The 18,834-nt window shown below is 36.3% G+C and overlaps 1 long non-coding RNA gene across 2 annotated transcripts in view; it reads left to right on the top strand.

Annotated features, from left to right (window-relative positions):
• The window catches only part of LOC137223095 (uncharacterized), a 153,627-nt gene that overhangs the window by 118,588 nt on the left and 16,205 nt on the right, over nucleotides 1-18,834 (top strand). For both annotated transcript variants that reach the window (XR_010942716.1, XR_010942717.1), the window contains exon 2: nucleotides 13,581-13,709. This is a non-coding gene — a long non-coding RNA (uncharacterized lncRNA). The remainder of the gene's footprint in view (nucleotides 1-13,580; nucleotides 13,710-18,834) is intronic.

An 18,834-nucleotide genomic window follows, 5' to 3' on the forward strand; every position in this document is an offset into this window, starting at 1 on the left:
TTTGGAGGCAGCTTCTTTATTACAGATTCTAAATATTTCACTTCTAGTGATTGGTCTCTTCAAGTTATCTGCTTCTTCTTGACTCAGTCTTGGGAGGCCGTATGATTCTAGAAATTTTTCCATTTCTTCTAGGTTGTCGAATTTGTCGGCATATCACTGTTCATATTATTTTCTTATGATTTTTTGTATTTCTGCAGTATCAGTTGTTATTTACCCTCTTTCATTTCTTATTTTGTTTATTTGGGTCTTCTCTCTTTTCTCCTCGGTGAACCTGGCTAGAGTTTTATCAAAATTTTTATCTTTTCAAAAAACCAGCTCTTGGTTTTATTGATCTTTTTTGGGGGGGGGTCTCTTTTAATTATTTCCACTCTGATCTTTATTATTTCCTTCCTTCTGCTGACTTTGGATTTTGTTTGTTCTTCTTTTCTAATTCTTTTAGGTGTCAGTTTAGGTTGTTTATTTGAGATTTTTCTTGTTTTTTGAGGAAGGCCTGTATTGCTATGAACTTCCCTCTTAAAATTGCTTTTGCTGCATCTCATAGATGTTGTAAGTTTGTCTTTGTCATTTTTCTCAAGGTATTTTTGTATTTCTTCTTTGATTTCAAGTTGACCCATTGGTTTTTTATTAGCATGTGGTTTAGTCTCCATGTGTTCATTCTGTTCCTGTTTCTCTCTGTGGTTGACTGCTAGTTTCATACCATTGTGGACAGAAAAGATGCTTGAAAAAGTTACTATCCTCTTAAATTTGTTGAGTCTTATTGTGATCTTGTATGTGGTCTATCCTGGAAAAAGTTCTATGCATGCTTGAAAAGAATGTGCATTCTGGTTTTCTCTTTCTTTCTCCCTTTCTCTCTCTCTTCTTCCCTCCCTCCCTCCTTCCCTCCCTTCCTTCCTTCCTTCCTTCTCCCTTTCTTCCTTTCCCTTCCTTCCTTCCTTCCTTTTCTTTTCTTTTTCTTGTCCTGTAGTATCAATTAAGTGCAACTGCTTTAGTGTATCATTTAGGACTTCCATTGCCTTATTGATTTCTGTCTGGATGATCTGTCCATTGATGTTAGTGAGGTGTTAAAGTCCCCTACTATTATTTTATTATTGTCCATTTCTCTCTTTATGTCTGTTAGTATTTGTTTTACATATTTAGGTGCTCCTATATTGGGTGTACGTTAATGAGTATAATATCCTCTTTTTGTATTGATCCCTTTATCATTATCTAATGTTCTTCTTTGATTTTCTTTATGGCCTTTTTTTAAAAAGTCTATTTTGTCTGGTATGAGTATTTCTATCCCCACTTTCTTATTGTTTCCATTTGCATGGAATATATTTTTCCATCCCCTCACTTTGAGTCTTGGTGTGTCTTTTGCCCTGAAGTGAGTCTCTTGTAGGCGGCACATTGAAAGTTCTTGTTTTTATATCCAATCTGCCACTTTCTCTTTTGAGCAGAACATTTAGTTCACTGACATTTAAAGTTATCATTGATAGGTTTGTACTTATTGCCATTTTACTCCTCATTTTCCAGTTGTTTTTGTAGCCTTTCTTTGTTCATTTCTTCTTTTTCCTTTTGTGTTTTGATGATTTTCTTTTGTAGTATGCTTGATTTCCTTTATTTTTATTTTTGTGAATCTATTGTATGTTTTGATTTGCAGTTACCATGGAGTACAAGTATGTTGACCCATAACTATATCTACTTAATTTAAACTGATAGTCATTCAAGTGGAAACACATTCTAAAATATTTACATTTTAATACTCCCCTCCCCCATATTTTGACTTTAATGTTACATTTTATATCTTCATGCCTATCCTTTCACTGTTTATTGTAGTTATAATCACTTCTGCAGTAATTTTATTGTTTTTAATCTACATACTTGCTTATTTAAGTCATCCTCAATCCTCTTATATGTTTGCCTTTCCTTTTGTGATTTTCCCTTACCTGTATATCCTTGCTTATTTTCTATTCAGAGAAGACTGTTCAATATTTTGTTTTAGGGTAGGCTTAATATTGTTCAGGACTTTGAATGTATCATGCCATTACCTTTGGCTTGCAAACTTTCTGGAGAGAAATCAGCTGATAGCCTTATGGGTGTTCCCTTGTAACTGACTCTTTGTTTTTCTCTTGCTGACTTTAGAATTCTTTTTATCTTTCATTTTTGCCATTTTAATTATGGTAAGTCTTGGTGTGGATCTGTTTGGGTTCATCTTATTTGGGACCCTCTGTGCTTTCTGTACCCTGATACCTGTTTCCTTCTTTAGGTTTGGGAATTTTTTAGCCATAATTTCTTCAAATACATTTTTGATCCCCTTCTTTCTCTTTTCTCCTTCTGGAATTCATATTACGTGCAGGTTGTCAAGTTTTATATCACCCCACAGATCTTGTATATTGCTTTCATTTCTTTTTCATTTGTCTTTCTGCTGTTCTGATTGGATGATATTCACTATTCTGTCTTCCAGATGACTTATTCATCCTTGGCTATTCATTGCTTCTAGATTAGTTTTTATCTTGACAAGTGAATTGTCTGTTTTTGATTGGTTCATCTTTATAGTTTCTAGTTACTTGTTAACAGTGAGCTGCATTTCTATCTATAATCTAATTTGTTAGCATTTTATTACCACCGTTTGAAACTTGGGGATAGCAGATGGGTGAACTATGTTTTATTATTCTTTCAGATTTCTCCTGTTTTTATTGGGAGTAGTTCCTTTGCCTTTTCATTTTAATTAACATTTGCTATCTCTATGAATTGAGGAGAAATAGTTACCTACTGTGGTCTTAAAGGCATGTTTTTATGTGGGAGCATCCCTGTTTAGACTGTGTGTATCCAGTGTTTTTGGTGTGAGGGCTGGTTTTGATATGGACACCAGCCATGTTTTTCCTCAAGGTGTGCTGGCTGTTATACCCTTGCTAGGGAATATGGTTGGTGCTGGAGTATCCATAGCCTGTGTGGGGTGTGAGGCAGGGCTTCCTCTGTGCTTTGTGCCTGTTGCTGTCCTGTCAGGTGCAGGGTCTTCTCCCTCTGTTGGAATAGAAGTGCTGAGGGTTGGGTTGCCCTTGAGTTCATGTCTTGCCCCAAAGGAGAAGATTGCTGAAGCAAGTGAGGCCTGTGTACTCACAGAGGACCTACGCCCCACCTGTGTAGGCATCTGCAGTTCATATTAGAAGCAGCTCAAGGTCGTATCCCTTTCTCTGTTGTATTCATCCCAGGTCCCAGATCTATTGCAAGGCTGTGGCGTGGAGTAGGCTGGGGCTGGAGGTCAGGGTGTTTGGCAACAGGAATTTAGGTGGCTAAGCTGCTGCCAGAGATCTGAGGCTGCCTCTGTGGCCTTCTTTTCCTACTTTCTGGTCCAGATATAGTGCTAAGCCACAGTGTGGAGTGGGTGGAGCTGAGACACTCTTGCTGAGAGACAAACCTCTTTGTACTATTGAGCCTCCCAGGTTTCCTCTGCATAGCTAGACTGAGCTCTCTCCCAGGCCCTGTCTGCCAGAGTTTCAGTGCTTAGGGGTGGTACTGCCTTGTGTGTGTGCTGACAATGGCTGGCACTGGTGCCCCACCTGTTGCCCCATGTATGAGCTGTCCCTGGCTGCCTTAGCTCCAGCCAGATCACATCCCAGGCCCTTGGTCTGTCTTTGCATAGCTCTACCAAGTCTTTTCCCAGGGCTCAGTTGGCCTGCATCTCACACCAGGCTGTGGTGTGGAGTCAGTGGGGCTGGGGTGTTCACCCTTCATACTGGGAAGTATGGTGAGGCAACAGCCACCACTGCGAGGCTCTCTCTACCCTGTTAGCATGTGTGCACTCCTAGAGAGGACAGTCTGGGCTTCTACAGCCCTTCTGTCTGTCCTAGTGGTTTTCCCAGCAGGTAAGGGTGCTTGTCTCCTCTGTGCAGCACTCCAGGACTGGGATGCCCAGATTGTGATTCCACCTGCTCACTCCCTAGGGTGAGGGCCACCCATGCAGACCCTCTCTTCCTTACAGATCCTTCTCAGAGGCACATGTCCCAAACCGATGCCTTTTTTTCTTCTGTCCTTTCAGGTTACATAGTGATTTTTCTTGTAGCTTTGGTTGTAGAGGTGTTCATCTGCCAGCTTCCAGGTAGTTTTCCATGAGAAATTTAATATAGATTTATTGTTGATGTTTTGTGGGGGGAGTGCAACTCTATCATCTTGATCCCCCTCTCTATACCACTTCTTCTTTATTGTGATTTTTAAAAATTTTTCCACTGAAAATAACAACAGCACTAACTATAGCTAACATTTTATGAGGTTTTTAATATATGGATCTACTCATTTAACCTTCACAATAACCACATGGTGTAGGTATTATTATTATTTGTTGATAAGAAAATTGAATTTCATATAAATTGTCCACTGTTACCTAGAAAAAAGTGGAGATAAAATTTGAATTCAATCAGTGTGCTTCTTGAACTATACTTATTGTATTACCTTTATTCTGGGTATATCCTCTTTTAGTTATATGCAAGAGTTTGTCCAGTTGAGAGGTTTTATTAGAAGTTTTATGGAGAATATATACCTTATAAATTGTCATTATTTTTGATATACTGTAACCATTTTTGCACGGGTGAAAAACAATATGTTTACACACATTAAATGTTCACCAGTATTAACTTGCATTCATAAGTTGACCTTGCTATTATACCACATTTTCAAAAATAATTCTTCAATGATTAAAATGTTTTATAAAGAACTGATGATTCACTATATTGTAAACCTGGAATCACAATTGTCTGTTGGAATTTTATTTGTATATATATATCAATTTTAACCAGATTATTTGTCTTATTATTTTAATAAGGATTGAGTTTTTGTGATGAATGTGGGACAGTAACTAATATATACTTAAAGTAACTAATATCTCAGACATTTTCTCTTAGAAATAGTGTATATACCATTTTTCATTTCCCAATTACATTTGGGAAAAATAATTTTTAATTTTCTCTAGTTTATAGGTATCTTCCTCTAGGAGTTGGAAATTCTGATGCAAAACAAAGCAAAATACAAGAAAGAAATGTGAACTGTTAGATCTTTTATCCTTGCATTCATTCATTCATTCACCATGGCGATTGGATAAAAATCCATGGGATACAACATATTTTAAAAATTAAAATTGAGATTCAATTTTGGCTTTAGTATTTTTGGCAATTAAAGACAAAGATACATGATTGGGAACATAATTTGTACCATCATTAAGTAAGAGAACACTCTGCTTTATATATCAGACTTTGTACTTAGGTCTTGTATAGTACATGAAGTGATATAATGATTAATAATATAAGCCATCAGACTTCTAACTGAGGTATGCACATCTCTAGGGATAACACAAGGCTTTCAAAAAGGTGACTGAGCAAAGAATTTTGAGGAAAGCAATTTTCAGGTATTCAAGTTTCATACACATTGCATACTGCTTCAACACGTTTGTAAAATACCAATTAACTTATCAGAGATTAGATAATGAGAAAATTATGTACAATAAAATAGACATATGTTGGAGTATGAACCATTTTCTGCAGTAAAGAGAGCCAGAATATCATAAATAGAATTGTAATCTTCAGCAAGAAAGGAGAAAGCTGGGCTACTGCCCAGGGAGGAGTCCTACTAGTTTACTTTATTTTAATGATAAAATGAATGTCTGCAGAATGTCCTTTCATAAAGATGTACATCCTGAGCTTTACATAATTCTAGGTTCGTGGCATGTTACAACTACCCCCGAGTGTTCTCTTTTAAGCAATTTCTTCAGCCAACCCAGAGTTCGAATATGACAAGGGATATAATAAGCAAAAGTAATGAATGATAAAGATATGTTTACTGAGTATACATATATGGATAAATATCTAACATGTGGCTAGATAACAGATGAATTCCCATAAACTTTGCCCAAGTATTTCTTTTGATGGCTACAAAATCATTGAGTTGTCTAACCAGTCTATGAAAATATGAATACAGACATTAAGCTTTCTATTCTAAAGAAATTATAAACTTCCAAGTCATTTCTAATATTCTGTTTCATCTCTTATTTTTAAAGAGATGATGCTAAATGTGTGTGTGCACACATGTGTTACATAAAAATATTCTATATAATGTACTTTTGGAGGCATGTAACATAAAACTTCATCCTTATTATATGGTACAATATTTGAAAACACCAAATCAGTAACAGTCTTCTTCAATGAAGTCTGAATACATTTTTTTTTAACCAAGTTATGGCTTATTTCTCAAAGAGCACTAACATGTTACATCCATTTATAGGATATATACACCTAAACAATAAATATCATATGGAGTCCTCTACATGTAGTGATATCTGAATCTAAGAAGGTGATTAGGATATGATGGAGAAAAAAATGGACAAAGAAATATTCAGGCCTACCTGTCCTTCTCAGGGAAGGAAGATGAGGTGAAAATGTGTCCTTATGCCAGAGAGAAATCAGCTAAGTTTTTTAAAAGCTTGAGAGAACTGTCGTAGTAACCAGTTAGACAAGTCAAGGTATTTACTCGTTGTATTTGTGTATGTTTATGTAACCAATACAGAAAAACATTTCTATCTTGAGGGCCTATGGTGGTACAATAATGATCCATTTGCCATTAATATTGCTCTAATTTTTAAAAAACAAAACCAATTTATCTAAAGTCATAAAGGATTTATATTTATTCACAATAGATTAACTCTTTTAAAATTATTCCTATTACAATTCTTTCTCTGTACTTTGAAAACCAAAATAAGTAGTTTCTAATTAGAGAAAATATGTAGTTAGACTGAGCTATCTATGCTCCAGATATGAACCTTTCATGCATTACACATATTTCAAAAATAATATGAAAACTGGCTTAATCTGTCTTTAATATCTTCCTTTGTTGATATTAAGGCATCGCATTGAAGCCACCAGGATTTATATGCCAATGTGGTATGTAATCCTTTCCCCAAATTTCCTTAGGAAATGCAAACCCCAACTACTGCAGCAGGGACCATCTTGTTTAAAGAATAGTTTCTAGATATTACTTTCTGGTTTCATTAAGCACTTTCTCTTCTTTCTTTGGTTTTCATTTTTGGGGTCAATCTTATATTAAGCAATATATTCTAATACTTATGAACTTAGTTTCAGAAGATTTTTTTCTCAGGCACAAGCTACCAGTAAAAGTCAGCAAACCTGGGGCTTCCCTGGTGGCGCAGAGGTTGAGAGTCCGCCTGCCGATGCAGGGGACACGGGTTCGTGCCCCGGTCCGGGAAGATCCAACATGCTGGGGAGCAGCTGGGCCCGTGGGCCATGGCTGCTGAGCCTGCGCATCCGGAGCCTGTGCTCTGCAACGGGAGAGGCCACAACAGTGAGAGGCCCGTGTGCCGCAAAAAAAAAAAAAAAAAAAAAAAAAAGTCAGCAAACCTTTGTGTTTTCTAGTTGCTTTATATTTTCTTTGCGTGCTGACATATTTTGATAACAGAATTATGATAGTTTCACAAAACAGTGGACGACTTTGTTTTTTCAGCCTGTGAAATATACAATTATGGAAAATTTATAATTCACCTGTAATGAACTCCAGATCTGGCAACTTTGTTTAGGCAAGATTTACTAACATTCTTGATCTGAATATTCACCAGGGTGCTTGTTGAAAATACTGATTCCAAGGTCCCATCTTCCTTACTAGGTCAGAATCTCCAGGAGAAAATTTATAACAGGTATGCCAGAAGATTCATACGATCAGGATACTCTGGGTATTTCTTAGTCAAAAATTTACATTTTTTCGTGTTCATATAAACATTTATGTTTTCTTAGAGAAGTATTCTTTTAGATTTTCAAATATTTGACATATTTAATATTTTTCTAGGTATGTTTTGATTTCCTCTTTGATTTCTTCAGTGATCTCGGTTTCTTAGCAGCATATTGTTTAGCCTCCATGTGTTTCTGTTTTTTACAGTTTTTTTTTTCCTGTAATTGATTTTAATCTCATATCATTGTGGTTGGAAAAGATGCTTGATATGATTTCAATTTTCTTAAACTTACCAAGGCTTGATTTGTGACCCAAGATGTGATCTATCCTGGAGAATGTTCAATGAACACTTGAGAAGAAAATGTATTCTGTTGTTTTTGGATGGAATGTCCTACAAATATCAATTAAGTCCAAGTTGTTTAATGTATCATTTAAAGCTTGTGTTTCCTTATTTATTTTCATTTTGGATGATCTGTCCATTGGTGAAAGTGGGGTGTTAAAGTCCCCTACTATGATTGTGTTACTGTCAATTTCCCTTTTATGGCTGTTAGTATTTGCCTTATGTATTGAGGTGCTCCTATGTTGGATGCATAAATATTTACAATTGTTATATCTTCTTGGATTGATCCCTTGATCATTATGTAGTGTCCTTCTTTGTCTCTTGTAATAGACTTTATTTTAATGTCTGTTTTGTCTCATATGAGTATTGCAATTCCAGCTTTCTTTTGATTTCCATTTGCATGGAATATCTTTTTCCATCCCCTCACTTTCAGTCTGTATGTGTTCCTAGGTCTGAAGTGGGTGTCTTGTAGACAGCATATACACAGGTCTTGTTTTTGTATCCATTTAGCCAGTCTATGTCTTTTGGTTGGAGCATTTAATCCATTTAATTATTGATATGTATGTTCCTATTACCATTTTCTTAATTGTTTTGGGTTTGCTTTTGTATGTCTTTTTCTTCTCTTGTGTTTCCCACCTAGAGAAGTTCCTTTAGCATTTGTTGTAAAGCTGGTTTGGTGGTGCTGAATTCTCTTAGCTTTTGATTGTCTGTAAAGCTTTTGATTTCTTTGTTGAATGTAAATGAGATCCTGGCTGGGTAGAGTAACCTTAGTTGTAGGTTTTTCCTTTTCATCACTTTAAATATGTCCTGCCACTCTCTTCTGGCCTGCAGAGTTTCTGCTGAAAAATCAGCTGATAACCTTATGGGGATTACCTTGTATGTTACTTGTTGCTTTTCCTTTGCTGCTATTAATATTTTTTTTTATTTGTTAGTTTGATTAATATGTGTCTCGGTGTGTTTCTCCTTGGGTTTATCCTGTATGGGACTCTGCACTTCCTGGACTTGACTATTTCCTTTCACATGTCAGGGAAGTTTCTGACTATAATCTCTTAAAATATTTTCTCAGGCACTTTCTCTTTCTCTTCTTCTGGGACCCCTATAATTCGAATGTTTGTGCACTTAATGTTATCCCAGAGATGTCTGAGATTGTCCTCATTTCTTTTCATTCATTTTTCTTTATTCTGTTCCTCGGCAGTTATTTCCACCATTCTATCTTCCAGCTCACTTACCCATTCTTCTGCCTCAGTTATTCTGCTATTTATTCCTTTTAGTGTATTTTTCATTTCAGTTATTGTATTATTCATCACTGTTTGTTTGTTCTTTAGTTTTTCTAGGTTCTTGTTAAAGATTTCTTGTATCTTCTTGATCCATGCCTCCATTCTATTTCTAAGATCTTGGATCATCTTTACTATCATTATTCTGAATTCTTTTTCAGGTAGATTGCCTATTTCCTCTTCATTTATTTGGTTTTGTTGGTTTTTACCTTGCTCCTTTGTCTGCAAAATATTTCTCTGTGATCTCATTTTGTCTAACTTACCATGTTTGTGGTCTCCTTGCTGCAGGCTCATAGTTCCTCTTGCTTCTGTTATCTGCCCCCTTGTGGGTGAGGTTGGCCCAGAGGCTTGTGTATGCTCCCTGGTGGGAGGCACTTGTGCCTATGGTCTGGTGGGTGGAGCTGAGTCTTTTCTCTCTGATGGGCAGCGGCTCATCAGGTGGTGTGTTTTGGGGTGTTTGTGAGCTTAGTCCCCCTTGGGCAGCCTGTCTGATGATGGGTGGTGCTGTGTTCCTATCTTGCTGGTTGTTTGGCATGAGGTGTCCAGCACCGAAGCATGCAGGCAGTTGGGAGGAAACAGGTCTTGGTGTCAAGATGGTACTTCCGGGAGAACACATGGCAATAAATGTTCTGTGGGCTCAGGAATTCTCTGGCAGTCCAGCATCCTGGACTCAGTGCTCCCATCCCAGAGGCCGAGGCCTGACCCTAGGCGGGGAACAAAAAGCATGCAAGCTGTGCTGCATGGGCAGAGAAAAAAGAAAGGAAAAGAAAAGAAACAGACAAACAAACCCCAAGACAAGTAGCAAAAACAAAAACAAACAGCAACAACGACACAACACACACACACACACAAAGAAAACAGACACACCAAATCCAAGACAAATGATAACAACAAAACCAAACCAACAGAAACAATGAAGCAAACAGAAGAAAAAAGAGCACAAACAAAAGAATTCTAAGGGCTTCCCTGGTGGCGTAGTGGTTAAGAGTTCTCCTGCCGATGCAGGGGATACGGGTTCGTGCCCCGGTCCGGGAAGATCCCACATGCCGCGGAGCGGCTGGGCCCGTGAGCCATGGCCGCTGAGCCTGCGCGTCCAGAGCCTGTGCTCTGCAACGGGAGAGGCCACAACAGTGAGAGGCCTCTGTACTGCAAAAAAATTAAAAAAAAATAAAATAAAATAAAATGAGAACAAACAATATGAACTAACAAAAACAAAAAAATGAAAAATAAAACAAAAACAGAAAGCAAACAAAAAAGCAAGAAAACAAACACATAGAAACAAAAAATAAAAACAAAACAAAAAACAGAAAAACAAAAAAAACAAAAAAAGTAAAATAGAAAAATAAAAATATGAAAAATAAAAATACAAAATAATAAAAACAACACCATCAACTGAAGAAAACTAAACAAACAAAAGAATAATGGTAATAAAAATATTTTCCTGGGGCCTCTTCTGTTAGTGTCCTTGATCTCACAGTGAGTCACAGCCAATCCCCACCTCCCAAGGAGGCCCTCCAATACCTCTAGGCAGGTCTCTGCTATGGTCACTGTGGGGCCAGCTCAGTCTCTGACCTGGCCCAACTCCTGTGTGTACTTGCTCCCAAAGTGCACTGCTGCTAAGGCTAGACTGGTAACAGTTGTGGGAACACTCCTTGTTTATTCAGGTATTCCACAGACACAGGATTTACCAAGCCAATCACAGGGATTTAATCTGTGGCTTGTGCAGCTGAATGGAAAGATTTCCATTCCTCTTCCGTAGTCGCACCACCCCTGGGGCTCAGCTTTGGTTTTGGCCCCACCTCTGCGAGTGCGCCACCCTCAGGCAACTGCTCCCTGCCCAGGTGAGAGGGAATGAAAGCAGCTGATTGTGGCACACTTACTCCCTCAGGTTGGGGAGTGTTACAGCAGCCACAACTGGGGTGTGCATTAATTGCCCATGGCGGTGGGGACCAGCAGGCAGTTGCAACAGACCATGGCATGCTCACTCTGATGGGAGTCCCTCCCAGTGCCTGCAAAGGCCAAAGAAGCTGGCGGGTGGGGAAAGGGGTTGTAATAGCAGCCCTGCCCCTTATGCACCACTCAACAATGATGCCTTCTATTCCCAGGCTTTTTCTGCAAACTTTCCCTGTTGTTGAGCTCCTTACTCCTTCAGGCTGTAAGCTGAAAAGACACCTCCTTCAGGCTGTCTTTTCACAGCCAACAGCTATCCCCTCCCTGGGTCTGCACTCCAAACCCCTCTTTCCAGCACCCAGCCCTCCTCTGCAACAGGAGATTCATGACTCAGGCTGGAATGTGCAGAGCTGCAGTGCAGACCATGCACACGGTTCTTTCTTTGTCCTGCCTTCCACAGGCCGTCCACTGTGTTCTCCTTTGATCTTCTGCATTCTCCTTTGATCCCCTGAAGGTCCCTTTCTATCCCAGTGGATTTCCCCACCATGAGGGAGTTTTTCTGAGTGTGGGGGCCTCCCCTCACCTTCAGATTCCTGCCAGGGTTGCTGATCCCTTTTTTGATTCCTCTTTCTTTTTTTCTTTCTTTTGTCCTACCTGGTTGCGAGGGGATTTTTCTTGTCCTTTTAGATGTCTGAAGTCTTCCACGAATGTTCAGCAGGTGCTCTGAAAGAACTTGCATTTGTAGATGTATTCTACTCTTTTTTTTTTTTTTTTTTTTGCGGTACGCAGGCCTCTCACTGTTGTGGCCTCTCCCATTGAGGAGCGCAGGCTCCGGATGCGCAGGCTCAGCGGCCATGGCTCACGGGCCCAGCCGCTCCGTGGCATGTGGGATCTTCCCAGACCAGGGCACAGACCCGTGTCCCCTGCATCGGCAGGCGGACTCTCAACCACTGCGCCACCAGGGAAGCCCTGTAGATGTATTCTTGATGTACTTGTGAGGAGCGACAAATTTTGCATCCTCCTGTTCTGCCATCTTGACTCATTTTATATTTTTCATGGTGTGTTTACCCTTCTTAGATTTGTGATTGTCTCTTCTTTCATTTGATACATTTATAAACTGTAGTATGTTTAAACTACTTGAGATTATAATTCTCCATAATGTTCTTTTTATAATTCAGTTTTGTTTACTAGCATATATTAGATCTGTCTTACAGTTTTCAAAAAAAAATTATTGTTCTCTTTCCAATTTGCATGCATTATATGCATGTTATTTGTTTTATTTTAAAAACTGGAAATAGTTATTATTCTTTATAAGCCTCATAAATGTCAATAGGTTGATTTCTCACTATCATTATTTTTTAAATATTACAGCAGTGCTATTTTGATTTGATATGGACTTAGTTATTCATAAACATCTCACTGGTTTCAAACGGTTAACATTTTTAGTTTATTGTTCATTTTTAACTTTATTATAACATAGATTAAAATATTTTCTTAAGGGAATTCCCTGGTGGTCCAGTGGTTAGGACTCAATAGGACTCCACACTCTCACTGCTGACAGCATGGGTTCAATCCCTGGTTAGGGAACTAAGATCCCACAAGCCGTGTGACCAAAAAAAAAACTCCTTAAAATTTTTTTATTTTGGGGATTCATTTATGCATCAATTGTAGCCTCATATGTTCACCATGTACAAACATACGTATTAGCATACATATATATGTGCATATACATCACACTATATGTATAGTATATATCATATATATGTATATATGAATAAAATAGTGATAGTGGGTCTAGAAATTAAATTGTATATGTAATAGAGTAGTATCTGATACAAAGTATTGGTATTTAATTAATATTTTATTTGGATTCTGATTATATACCATATTTTCTCATTGCATATATAATCTGTGACTATGTGTTCTCATTTTGTTACTGCTATAAATTAATACATTATGAACAATTTTTAGTTTATATATTTAATATTTTATTATTTGGTATATAGTTTTTCATAGAATAGTCTATGCTGAAGCAGTAAAACAAGCTCCTCTCTTGTTATATTGTGCCTACTTTTTAAAATTCAGAATTCAACTTTTTCCCCTGTGGTTGTTTCCCAGCAATTGATTATCTAATTTTCTTGAAATTATTTAGTGTGCTTCAAAAATAGAGTTGATTTGTCTGTGGAAAAATCTCTCACCATTCTGACTTTAGGTATAGATCTCTTTCCTGGTGGCACAAAATCTCCCAGTGTGTTAATAATATGCCTTTACTTATCTTTAACTGATCAAGTAACTATACTTTAACCAATCAAGTTACTGTACAGTAAGTATACTGTAATGCTGATTGTCTTCTATGCTTTTTTCTTTACCAGTCATACCCAAAGCAAAGAAAATGAGTGTACATATGACTTGCAAAGAAATGAGTCTACATGGGACCTGCAGAGAAAATGAGCATGCATATGGCTTCACTGAGCACCATATCAACTGCCACTTGGCCACGTGTATGTACATAAAACTTCCTTTATCACCATACTCACTGTCATTCTGCAGTGGCACATAGTTTCAGGGAAACTTCTGTAGCCAGCTCAAACATTCTGTTTGTATTATACCAAACAAGGAATCTTTGGTTTTATCCCTGAGTATGCAATCTATTCTGTAAAATTAATGCCTCTGCTAACTTGCCCAAGATCAACAGTAATCAGCACTCACTCCCTTTCCTTAATTTAGCCAAATTGCAATGCAGTTAGCAGCCTTTCCTTATATATGTTGTAGTTTACATAGTACATGTTATTAGTTTTATTAGGTATGGAATTTTATTTTCTCATTATTGTTTGCAATTGGTTTCAGAATGTTCAAAAGACTGAGACTTTATTGTCTTACTTTGGAAGTGGAGTCTAGCACCCTTATTTACAGAATAGGAATTCTGACATGCTAATTTAAAGAGGAGGAGGAGAAAAAGCTACTTAGTTTAAGATCATGGACAAGAATTCAGATTTATTAGCTCCACATTCAAATCCAATTATTTCCTAATGTGGCACTCTGCTGCCTTGAATACCTGTGATCCTTTCCAAGTTTAAAATAATCTATTTTTTCTGCTTATCTTCATTAAGTGGTTATGCATTTAGTTTCCTATATTAATAGACATTGAGATATTGTAACCCATCACTAAATCTCTGGGGATAACTCAAAGTCAAAAGTTTATCTTTCAAGAAATATTCTGATATCTCTGATCAATGATTTTAATTTTTGCAATTACAATAGACATTTTGGTTGCCTCAAAAAAATCCATTTCCCACTTTAATAATGGCTCCCCAATTTTCATTCTGTTATGTAATCTCTGGTCCAGAACCCACGTCCTTCAAAAGAAAAGTGGGTTTCTCCCCCATATCCAGAGAGAGACCTGATTCTTGAGGATAAGCCCATCCCTTTGCTAGTGATTCATTCAGAATTAAGAGAATTGGAGCATAGCATCATACTGAACAAGGAACTATTTCAAGATAATTATGTGCCCAGTTCAGGTCAATGAGATATGAGAAGTATTCTAGGGAGAGCTTGGATTCTTCATTTATTTTTCTATTAAGAGATTGTTGCTGCAAGAGATAGGTTTTTCTCTCAATAATGACATATATTTATGTGAAAAGCTGCAACCATTTTACTGCCAGACTAAGACTGACACTGTAAGGAAAGGTTGGGGGACAGAGCTGAGAGATTGGCAGAAAAAGGAGCTGAAGCCCTGACTGACTGAACATTGGCAGCCATCTATTTAAAATGTAAAGTTTTTCAGTTAAATATGCCAGTTTACCCTCTTTATTGTATGAGCCAGAGTAGTTTTCTGCTATATGCAACCCAAAACATACTAGATTAAATGTAAATGCATGTTCATTAAAAGATAAAATAAATTGAAAATATTTTAAAGTCTACATTTTCTTGAAAATTATTCTCCATATATTGCCAGAGGCCCAGTCTTTAAAGGACAAAAATATTTCAAAATACATAAATGTTCTGACTTTCTTTGTTGGACTGTAAGAAACATTAAAATTAAGCATATTATTTAAAATCTGTTTTAAATATTTCCTGGGGAAAAGGAAATGTCTAAATTATTCACTTGAGATTTTTTTCTAGTTGTAGGGTAACTATAGCCAACATGTAATTTAATTGTCTCTTAATTGTAACAAGAAATTGCTGGACATTTTTTAAATCAGTCTAATTTCATCTAGTTTAATATTTTTCACTAACTTTCTATAATTTTTAGACATTATATATTTAAGACATTTTTATGAAAGTAAGATATTGTTTTTTTCCTGATTATAAATGTTGCCTCGAAGCAATTCTAACACTGTGGTGAATCTAAATCTCACAGCATAATATTTCCTCCTACTTCATTTTAACATTAATGCCCATCTCCTGCTTATGTGCCCATAAGCAGAGGTGAAAGGAATAGCAGTATGAAATTGACTTTACTAGCTATATGACTGACGAGCTGGACCTAAAGGCAGAAAGACAATTTTAAATCAAAATTAAATAGCAGAACTTATAAGTTGAGAGAAAAAGTATGTTTAGATGATGTCTATGGACAAACTCGGAATTATGTTTAAGATATTTTCTTTTCTAAAATAAACCCCTAAAACCTCCTTAGTTTTTCACTATGAACTTTCAAAATGTAATCAACTAAGGAAGAAAAACTACTCAGCCTAGATTCAAACTAAGTTAACTGGGTGTATGTAGCAATTTGAAAAATTTATATTTTTAAAATCTGAAAATGATTGAGACTGCTTTTTTTCTTTTAACTAACTTATCACTTATTTTTAGAGATACTGCTATGTTCCTCATTTCTATTTTAATTTTCTTTAAGAATTCCTAATATTTCTAAAAATACTTGAAGTATTTAGACTTATCTTTGTTTTAGTTGAAGAAAGTATTTCACTTTACTATTTAATCAGTTGGTTTGGATATCCCACTTGACGTCTCTGAAACAACTCTTTCCTTCCAATAGATTTTAAGATGATAGAAACATTCTACACTGTTCTTTATGGTAGCTACTAGTAGCCACATGTGAGCACTTGAAATGTAGATACTGTGACTGAAGAAGTGAACTTTGAGTTTTAATTAAATTCTTTTGAAATAATTATATATCCATATGAAGTAAGAAATAATACTAAGATCACGCTTACCTTTTATCCAGTTTCTCCCAATGGTCACATATTGTAAAACTACAGTACAATATTACAGGATATTGACTGTAATATAGTCATGATACAGAACATTCCATCACCACAAGGATCCCTCCTGTTGTCCTTTTATAGTCACATCCATTTCCTTCCTACTCCAACCCCTGCTAAACTCCTGGAAGCCACTAGTCTGTTTTCTATTGAAATTTGGTTGTTTCAAGAGTGACATTAAAAATGGAATCATATAGTGTGTGAACTTTTGAGATAGATTTTTTAATCATCACACTTCCCTGGATATTCATGCATGTTGTTGTGTGTTCGCTCTTTCTATAGTTCATTCTTTCTATTGCAGGGTAGTGTTACAAAATATGTATGCACCACAGTTTGCTTAACCATTCACATAATAAGTAGCATCTGGGTTGTTTCAAGATTATTGATATCACTAACGAAGCTACTAAAAACACTTGTGTATAGGTGTTTGTGTGAATATATTCCATTTTCATTTCTCTGGACTAAATTCCCAGGAGAGCAATTGCTGAGTCTTATAGTAGTTTATTTAGTCTATAAGTCTATGCTGGGTATTATTTAGTTTTAAATTTTTATTATTTTTGCTTTTTTTTTTTTAATTGCCAAGCTGTTTTTCAGAGTGGCTGTCCTATTTTCCACTCCGACCAGCAATATGAGTGATCTAGTTTCTTCAGTCTAGGCAACTTTGGATGCTGTCACTATTCTTTATTTTAACCATTATGATAGGTATGTAGTGATATCTTATTGTGGTTTTCACTTGTATTTTTCTGAGGCTACTGATGTGGAATATCTTCTCATAGGTTTATTTGCCATCCGTATGTTTTCTTCCCTGAAAAGCCTGTTCATGTCTTTAGCCCATTTTCTAATTGGATTGTTTGTTGTTTTTTTCCCCTATTAGGTTTTGAGAGCTCTTAACATATTCTTGATACTAGCCCTTTATAGATATGTCGCTTGGAAATATATTTTCTCCAGTCTGAAGGTTGTCTCTTTAGACTTTACATATGGACTTCCACAGAGAAAAATATTTTCATTTCAATGAAGTCAAATTTATCAGTTTTTCTTGCTATGGACTGTGCTTTTAATGTCAACTCTAAGAGCACTGTGTATAGGCTGGGATTGAAAAGATTTTCTATTTTTGTATCATTTTATAGTTTTTTATTTACATGTAAGTATATTCATTTTCAGTTAACTTTTCAAAAATTGAGATTTAGATAAAAGTTAATTTTTTGCCTATGAATGTCTTATTGCTCCAGTTAAAAAGGCTATCCTTCTTCTGAATTGCCTGTGCAGCTTTATCAAAAATCAGTTGAGCATAGTGTGTGGTTTTACTTTTGTTTTTTCATTAATCCTTGTCTATTTCTTTACCAATACCACATATTCCTGATTACTTTTTTTTTCCATTCTATTCTTATTGTCAAGATGGATTTAGCTATTTAAGCCCTGTGCCCATGCAAAAATTCTTAGTGATAGTTTGACAGGAATTTCATTAAATCTGCACAGTAATATGCTGTAGTGAACATAGGGTGCATATATCTTTGGAATTAGTGCTTTTGTTTTCTTTGGAAAAATAACCAGAAATGGAGTTGCTGAATCATACGGTAGTTCTTTGTAATTTTTTGAGGAACCTCCATACACCAACAATGCACTTGGGTAACCTTTTCTCCACATCCTCACCAACACTTGTCATTTGTTGTCTTCTTGATAATATCCATTCTGACAGGTGGAAAGTAAAATCTCATGTGGTTTTTGATTTGCGTTTAGCTAATAATTAGTGACGTTGGACCTCCTTTCATGTGTGTGTCTGTTGGCCATCTGTATGTCTTCTTTGGAAAGATGTATTGGGTCCTCTGCTCAATTTTTAATTGGATTTTTTTTGGATGTTGTGTTATATGAATTCTTTATATAATTTGGATGTTAACCCCTTATCAGATAGATCATTTGCACATATCTTCTCTCTTTCAGTAGGCAGCTTTTTCATTTCATTGATGGTTTCCTTTACTTTTCAAAAGCTGTTTAGTATGATGTAGTCTAATTTGGTCATTTTTGCTTTTTGTTTCCCTTGCCTGAGGAGACTTATCCAAAAAAATATTAAGACTGATGTCAAAGGGCATACTGCCTATATTTATTTCTAGGAGTTTTATGGCTTCAGGTCTTAGATTTACCTCTCTTTAATCCAGTTTGGGTTTATTTTTATAGATGGTGTGAGAAAGTAGTCTAGTTTGATTATTTTACATGTAGCTGTCCAGTTTTCCCAACATCATTTATTAAAGAGGCCATCTTTTCTCCATTGTATATCTTGCCTCTTTATCTAGATTGACCTTACAAGTGTGTGTTCATTTCCATGCTCTTTATTTTCTTCCATTAATCTGTGTGTCTGTTTTTGTGCCAGTACCATAGCATTTTGATTACGGTAGCTTTGTAGTATAATTTG

The sequence above is a fragment of the Pseudorca crassidens genome, chromosome 4 (assembly GCF_039906515.1).
Source record: "Pseudorca crassidens isolate mPseCra1 chromosome 4, mPseCra1.hap1, whole genome shotgun sequence".
In the NCBI taxonomy this organism is placed as follows: Eukaryota; Metazoa; Chordata; class Mammalia; order Artiodactyla; family Delphinidae; genus Pseudorca; species Pseudorca crassidens.